We start from the raw sequence: 9,204 nt of genomic DNA on the forward strand, positions 1-9,204 counted from the left end.
TGCAAATACTTAAATGGTTTAAAATTTAAATTAAAAATAAAAATCAATTTGACAAAATATATATTTAACCCTTTAATTTCTCTCGGTTCATAAACTACTTAGACACAATTCCTAAGTTAGAACTCTATTGCTTGCATTACACATTCAAAGTTTAATAACACCTATTATCATTGTTAAGATTTTATGGTATAAAAGAAGTTATTACTAACATAATCTTTAAAATAATTATTATAAAAGAAGTTATTACTAACATAATCTTTAAAATAATTATTATAAAAGTCAATAAATTTATAATGCACAACAGTATATAAAAAAGACAATGTAAAACAAAACTTTCACACGTGTAGGTATAATTTATAATAATAAAAAATAGTGTGGATTTGGAGAATAGCCATAGATACAACTTCAGAAGTTAACTCATACGCAGGGTACAGTGTGTGTAGGGTGTGTAGGGTGCAGTGTAGGGTGCATGTGTCATCCATATATGATGACACTGGAGATGTCTTTCCCTGTTATACATGTCTCCTCTTTCATCTCTACTGTTCTATGCTATTCCACTTCAACACACCATTAAATTTGTCATTCAATTACCATCAATCACCTCCCTCTGCTCGCTTCTCCTCTCTTCAATTCCCTCCTATCCCTTTAACTTCACTCTGTAGTATATATATATGTGCCAAACTGAGGAATAAAACCCCACTTCTGTTTTTAGGTTAAATAGTTAGAAACTGTGTGATTTGTGAAGAAAGATGAAGAAGAGAGCAAGGAGTCCAAGGTTAGAAGTGAGGCTCAGCCTGTCCCCTCCAAGGACACCAGTATCATCTTCCGACCCGTCCTCGGAATCTTCCACTTCGTCGCAGGTTTCTGTCCAATCGTTGGAGAGCTCATGCGTGTCTTGTGAAGTTGAAGAAACAAGGGCCATGCTTCTCGTAGGTTGTCCTCGGTGTCTCATGTATGTTATGTTGTCGGAGGTTGATCCCAAATGCCCCAAGTGCAAGAGTACTGTGCTGCTTGACTTCCTCAAAAACAAAGAGAACAGTAAGAAGAATCATTAACGACTTCACCTGGTACCAAAAGAGGATTTTGTTGTTGTTAGGTTTTCTTTGTTTGTTAAACAAACAGATTCGGCTTTTTCCTGTCAGTTTTCTTGTGAATTTTTTGTGCTGCTATTCCCGTTATAAGACTAACTATGGGAAGAGAAATTAAGTTTGAGGTATGCAGGGAAGATTTCCTTTCCTTTTCTTTTTCATTTTTGTTCTTCTTGTCATAGATTTGAGCTTTGAATAAGATTTTCTATAACATGCACTAATAGTTCTTATTTAACTTCTCAGAAACTTGCTTTATTTTATGTATAAATTAACTTCAGAACTTCATCATTTTATTTTCTCTTATTAATATTTATTGACAATTTTATCCAAACAAATATAGTTATTTTGGTTTGGGATTTGATATATGACATAAAAAGAAGTTTTGAGAATAATCGGTAGTAGAAAAAAGAGCAACATTTGATGTTCCGTATACATGTACATAACGTAAAAAACCAGTGACATTTAAAAAAATAAGAGGGACCATTTAAAATCAAGTTTTACGTGGAACCGCTCTAGGATTGGGTATACAAATTTAATTTATATGGTGGTTGCGTTTCTGTGGTTGCAGCGAGGGTGTATTTATATTCTGGGACCAAATCTTGTTTATCTTCCGTTTCTGAGACTATTTATTCTGGTAGACGTCTCTATTCGATTGAATTATGGGTTAACGTTGTTCACTGAATTTATTGGTGTAATAAACTTTCATTTTGTTCTTAAAATTAATACTGTGGTAGTTTTTGAACATCTCAATCATAAGGTAAAAATGCATGAATGATTCTATTAATAGACTCTATTAAATAATTGTTGACTATACTCTTTATGTTAAAACCGAGTTATGCTTATTCTTTATACTACCGCTTATTCTTTATATACCGGAACATTGTATGGCATTTTTTATTTTTATTATTTATGTTTATTTATTTTTAATATTAAAATTTAAATAAATAATATTTTTAATATTTTTATTATAGTATATTTTAATAAATATGAAATACACCTTGGGAATTATCACTAAACATGACCAACATATTAATTATATATGATAAATTTATAAATATCTTTAATTTTAAAAATAGAGAAAAAAAATCTATTTAAAATAGAAAAACAGTTTTCAAAATAAAAAAAATAGAAAAAGATAATCTCGTGAGAAGCAAACGAACTCTTATTAGCTTTTGAAAATTTTTATTTATTTTGTTTTGAAATTTAACCATCTATAATTAACAAATAAAGAACAAACAAAACATCAGTTTCCCTACATAATGTTATCTGGTGACCAAATTCACAAAAATAAGTTAAGATGATTATACTATCGAAAAGCAAAACTTAAAAGAAGAAAAATATAGAGGAATAACAGGAGAGATAAATGGTGATGATAAAAAAAATCAGAAAATCGGATTAGAAGTAACTTTTGCGTAAAACATGAGAAAGTGAGAATATATTTTAGTCATTGTTATGTATGATTTTATTTAAGTCCATAAAATTTTTCCCAAAAAACTTCTTATGATCAATGACTTTTATCGTGTATCCTTTGCCTCCTCTTGTCGAGTCTTTCTTATTTTTCTAGTTACATGTTTCAATCACAATTTCATAAGAAAAATATCAAATTAGTGTTTCACAAATTGAAATGCAACTCCTTTTGTTAAGTCCATTTTCCCTCCATGTTACTTAGTCTCTGTAATAGCTTCTGTTACTCTGTTATACCCATATAACTATGCATGGCAGTGTTGGTGTAATTGGTTTTACATAAAGAAATAATACAGAGCTTCTCTCTTCCCACTTATTCTTTCACTATATTTTTTTCTCTCTCTCCCCTTTTACTCACATGGTATCCAGAGCCAATATGGCTGATGAAACACCCACCGTTGCCGCTGCATCTTCAACCAACACCACAACCCAAATTTTTTCTGCTCCCACTCCTTTTCCACACATCTTTACCACTCCTATTCACTTCAAATTAGAAGAAGGTAACTATCTCATTTGACAACAACAAGTCATGGCCACTTTTCGAAGCCTCAATCTCACCAAATTCTTGAATGCTGCATCTACTCCTCCTCAATTTTCCTCCGTCGCAGATGAATCTACCTCCACCTTCTCTCTTGCTTTTCTTTCTTTTGAACGCCAAGATCAGGCCATTGTAACCTGACTCCTTTCTTCCATTTCTCCCCCTCTTCTTACCAACATGGTGGGATTCTCTTCCTAACATCAAATCTGGTCCAATCTTCAGATTCACTATGCATCAAAGACCCGAGTCTGTGTCAAGAAATTACGCATGCTTTTACGCACTCCCAAAGAGAGCGTTCCATCTCTGTTTATCTTCAAGACATCAAGAAATCTGTTGATTCCCTGGCTGTCGCTGGATCACCCATCTCCATAGAAGAACACATTGAAATAATTCTTGATGGCTTGCCCGAAGAGTACGATGCCTTCATTACCTCTGTCACATCTCGCACAGACCCGTACACGGTAGAAGAAGTTGAGGCTCTCCTTTTGGCCCAAGAAGAACGCTTAGAAAGATATCGCAACAACAACGATCTTCTTTATCAAGTTAATGCCACTTCTTTTAATCATGCTAAATCTTCTCCAAATGCGCACAGAAACACTCGTGGCTTCTCAAGATCCAAGTTCATTTCAAAGTCTTCTCGGTTTTCCGGTGACAGATCAACACCAAAACCATCATAGCTCTCTTCTTCATCTTCTTCCAACTTCACTTCTTCCACCAAGATTCAATGTCAAAATTGCTGGAAAACTAGCCATTATGCGTCTGATTGTTGGCATAGGTATGACAGAAAACCTTCATCTTCTTTTTTTGCTAACCATTCACAGTTTGCTCCTCCATTACGTGACAATGATGAACCATCCATTCTGGTTCTCCTCCCTCTACCCATGAATCTCTTTGGTACCCTAACAATGGTGCATCTCATCACTTTACGCATGATGCTTCCACTCTCCATGACAAAATCCCTTATATTGGATCCGAAACTGTCAAAATAGGTAATGGTTCTGGCTTATATATCAAACATACTGGTTCTGCAGATTTCATTAATCCAACAAATAATCATATATTCTCTCTGAATAAACTATTACATGTTCCTCATATCAATAAAAACCTTCTTAGCATCTCTCAATTTGCTCATGATAATGCTGTTTTCTTTGAATTTCATCCTCACCATTGTCTTATCAAAAAGCAGGACACCAAGGAGATACTTCTTCAAGGAAGGCTTAGAAATGGTCTCTATGTTTTCTCATATTTTGTTCCTTACTCTCCATCATCTGCTTATAATACTACTTGTACCGTCCCATCTCTGGGCATTGACCAAAGGTCAGAGTCAACGCATGGTGGGACCCCTCAAGGGACCCAAGGAAGAGAAGTCAACAGGTTGACCGCTCGAGTCATCGCCTCGCTGAGGTGTTGCCCAAGTGAGGCGTCCCCAAGAGAGGCATCGCTTAAGAGAGGCATCGCCCGAGAGAGGCATCGCCGAGTGAAGACATCGCCAGAGAGGCTTCGGGCCTCGACCATACAGAGCAGTAGTGAGGAGAAGAGAAAGGTGGCTTCAAGGCCATGGGTTCTAGTACCAGTAGGGGGCAACCTGACTCGTGAAGTACCCACGCCACTGCTGGGAGACCCTGGGACAGATACGACCCATGAGAGGGCCATGACCAGGGAAGAACCACATGCATGGCACGAGAGCAAGGTAGATACGTCCCCCAGGGTGATGACTAGTGACTGGGACGCATGAGTTGACACCCAGAAAGTCAACCCACGTGCCAGAGAGTACTTCGAAGGAAAGCTCACGCAATAGAATAACCCTAAGTTGGGTTGCGGCACTGTGGGACCCTCTGCACAGAATAAACGGTCAAGTCAGAAGGCCACGTGGTAATGCACACGTGCCCATTAAAGGTTTCAGTGAAAGTTTTTTAAGGTACGCGCTAATTTAAGATTATGTATCAAATGTTTCAGGGGGCATTTTTATACACTTTGAATGCGCTTTAGTGCGCTTTAAATGCTGGATGTGTATAAAAAGGAACCTTGGGACATTTGAAAGGGGATCCGAGTTTTGACCTAATTCTCGTAGTGATACAAAGCACAAACCCTAGTTGTTTTCGCTGCGCACCCACTGTGAGCACAAGGCAATTAGGGCAACACAATTTCAGTCATTCAGTGCAGTTTTTTATGTTTCTCGCTAGCTGACTTGATCGTCGGAGTGCAAACGGCCGCGAGGGCACCCCTTTGTTCATTTCTTTTCAGGTACTCACAGATAGAGCAAAACGAAGGTGCCCTGGCCCGCGAGGACAAGCCACGTACGAAGACGATCCCGGTCAGCCAACCGAAACACTACTATTTCATCTACTACTGACACTTACACTCTATGGCATGCACGTTTCGGTCATGCTAATGACACTATTATTCATCGTATTATCAAACACTGTAAAATTCCATTTTCTGCAAAAACTGGTTTCTATGATTCATGCATTCTTGGTAAAGCTCGTCAATTACCTTTTTCGGATTCTCACACTATTTACACTGCCCCCTTACAACTTATATATATTGACATTTGGGTACCATCTCCCACTACACCTTCTAATGGATCATGTTACTACATTGCCTTTCTTGATGCTTACACAAAATATACTTGGTTTTATCTTTTACAACGTAAATCCCAAGCTGCACCTATTTTTAAATCTTTCAAAACTTTTGCTGAAAAACAAATCGGGTATTAACTTAAAGCTATTCAAACAAATAATGCAAAAGAATTTTTATGCACTAAACCATATCCTGTTGAACATGGCATCCATCACCGTTTAACTTGTCCCTACACCCATGAGCAAAACGGTTCAATTGAAGGAAAGCATCGTCACATTACTGGGGTTGGTTTGACTCTTCTTGCTCATGCATCTCTTCCTATTAAATATTGGGGTGAAGCCTTCACCACTGTCATAACCATCACTACAAGGAAATAACAATTTAGTCACCGAATTTAGCGACCGAAAATTAGTGGTCGCAATTTGCAACTGAAATAGCCACCGAATAACTGTAGTGTCAAATCTGCGACCGAAATAGCGACCGAATGAATTATTTATTATGTTAGTTAGTTTTGCGACCAAATCCGCGACCGAACATGAGAGTGACAAAACCATTGGTCGCTAAAGTGGTGGCTGTTTCGAATAACTTAGGAAAAATATATCTGCGACCGAATTAGCGACCGAATATGTTTATTTTTTAGCCACCGCTGTTATTTCGGTCGCTAAATTTTATTGCTTTTTTCTGCCACCGAATTAGCCATCGAATATTCTTACCTTTTAGCCACCGATTTTCTTTTGGTCGCTAAATATAAATGTTTATTTTTGCCATCGAATCAGCCACCAAATTTATTTATGTTTTAGCCACCGATTTTGCTTCGGTCGCTAAATATAATTGTTTATTTTTACCCTTGAATTAGCCACCAAATACGTTTATTTTTTAGCCACCGAATTTCTTTTGGTCGCTAAATATAATTGTTTATTTTACTAGTACTATTAATAATAATAATAATAATAATAATAATAATAGTAATAATAATAATTCATTTTTATATTTAAAAAATTATAGAAGGATCACATACACTTTGAATATTAATGCGTACTCATCCCTTTAAAAAATAATTAGTTGTATTACTAATTTCTTTTTCTATTTAAAAAATATGTGTCTATTCTATTTGTAATTTCTTAAATTTAAATAAAATTTATTAAATATTGTTTTTATAATAGCAGCTCAAATAAAAATTCTAAATAAAATTATATAACACAATATTATTATTAATAAAATTAATCCTTTAAAAAAAATAGATTACACTATATAATTAAACTTAAATAAAATGATTTCTTTAAAATAAATTTAATTTTTAAAAATAAATATATTTTCCAAATTAAATTGTAAATAATGCATCATAAATGTTTTACCATCACCAATTCTTAAATTTGATAATCCTTATCACTTGCTTTTTAACAAACAACCTGATTACTCCTTTTTTAAGATTTTTGGTTGTGCATGTTATCCTTTAATGAGCCCATTTTCCTAAAATAAATTAAATTTTCGCTCTGCTATCTGCTTATTTCTTAGTCATAGCCCTCAATAGAAAGGGTATGTATGTGTCTCCAACGAAGGTAAGACATATATCACACGGCATGTTGTTTTCAACAAATCTCTTTTTCCATATTCATAATTATTTACCTTACCCGATACTAACCCCACACCCTTGCACAACTCTTCATCTCTACCCTCATTAACTGTCTTGGATTTTGCTTCCCCTGCATCTCCATCATCATCTCCTTCTTTAGACATTATTTCTTCTCATTCTTTTGCATCACCATCCCATATTTCTTCTCCATCTCCTATTGACACACCACCCGAGCATCCACCTATCACTCAAAATATTCACCCCATGATCACAAGAGGAAAGTCTGGTATCTCTAAACCATGGGTATTTTCATCTACTGTTGGTATCGAGGTTGTTCCTTCCACAGTCAAAGAAGCCCTAAAACTTCCTAACTGGGTTGTTGCTATGAAGGAAGAGTATGATGCATAATCATACTTGGACTCTCACTCAGCCACCACAAGGCATTCAACCAATTGGTTGTAAATGGGTTTTTAAAAACAAGTACAATGTTGATGGCTCCTTTCAACGTCACAAAGCTCGCCTAGTTGCTAAAGGCTTTCATCAACATGCAGGAATAGATTACTCAGAAACGTTCAGTCCTGTAGTCAAGTCGACAACCATCCACATCATCTTAACCATAACTCTCTCCAAACAATGGCCCATCCATCAAATTGACATCAACAATGCGTTCTTCTATGGTGACCTCCAAGAATCCGTTTATATGCTTCAACCTCCAGGTTTCAACAATGTTCCCACTCTAGTTTGCAAACTTCACAAAGCAATATATGGTCTTAAACAAGCACCACGTTCGTGGTTCCATAAGCTAAGTCAAACTCTCCTTTCCTTTGGTTTCTCTGCAACTAAATCAGACACTTCTTTATTTATCAAAACTACCAAAACTGTTACTTTATTGAAAATATGTTTTTGCATGAAAGAGGAAAGAAAAAAAGAAAAGAAAATGAGAAGTAGGGTACAAAAAATAAAGTGGGAAGTAGGGTGAGTACGTGGGTTTATGCTTAGTAGAGATATTCAAATTCAATAGGGACCAAGTAAAGAGGAATTAAAAATCGCTTCTTAAATCTATTTGAAAACGGTTCTTTATGAAACTACGAAATGCCCAGAATAATATAATAGAATGAAAGGTTGTTATAAGAGTAAAATGAAAAAAAAATGGTTACGAGGAGAAATCCTCTCTCTCTCTATATATATATATACACGTATAAATTAAAATTGTGTTATTTTGGTGTTTAAATTTAAAATATTAAATTTAATTGTTAAAATTAATTTAATACAAATGATGAAAGTTATTAACAGATACTATTATATAATAATTGTTGACTACTCTTTATATTAAAACCGTGTTATGGTTACTCTTTATATTAAAATCGTATTATTTTGGTGTTTAAATTTTAAATATTGAATTTAATTATTAAAATTAATTTAATATAAATTATTAAAGTTATTAGATGTTTAAAATTAAAATTTAAAATTTAGAAATAGTTACAACTATAAGCACTAATTAATTATTTTAGTCTTTCTCAGTGACTAATTATTTATTTATTTTATAATTTTAGAGATTAATAGAAAATTTATAAATACATTGTAGGAAAATTATAAGGAAAAATGTAATTTATATTGATCTTTGAGGTAAGATTTATTATTTTAATCTTAAATCAATTTACTATTTTAATTAGGATTCACCTAATTGATTATTTTTGTTTATTGTATTTTTAAGCATAGTAGATAATCTAATACTCAAAATGATTTCACTAGATGATCTAGTGGTTACATAAAGTAGATGGTCTAACAACATATCTATAAAGGTTCATATGAAGAAAAAGACAGTCTGAACGAAGCATCTACTATTGCGTCTACTATTATGGATGACTCGATTAAACAAAAATTTAAGTCTTTTTTTAATCAAAGTGGAAACCAAACCTAAGTATAAGAACAAAAGAATAAAATCTCAAAAATAGAATTGA

General features: G+C 34.3%; 1 pseudogene; it reads left to right on the forward strand.

Annotated features, from left to right (window-relative positions):
• The first annotated feature begins 644 nt into the window (after window positions 1-644).
• On the forward strand, window positions 645-1,309 carry LOC150023051 (protein GL2-INTERACTING REPRESSOR 1 pseudogene; annotated as a pseudogene).
• Window positions 1,310-9,204: the final 7,895 nt, after the last annotated feature.

This window comes from Phaseolus vulgaris, chromosome 11 (assembly GCF_051622355.1).
Source record: "Phaseolus vulgaris cultivar YP4 chromosome 11, ASM5162235v1, whole genome shotgun sequence".
NCBI lineage: Eukaryota > Viridiplantae > Streptophyta > Magnoliopsida > Fabales > Fabaceae > Phaseolus > Phaseolus vulgaris.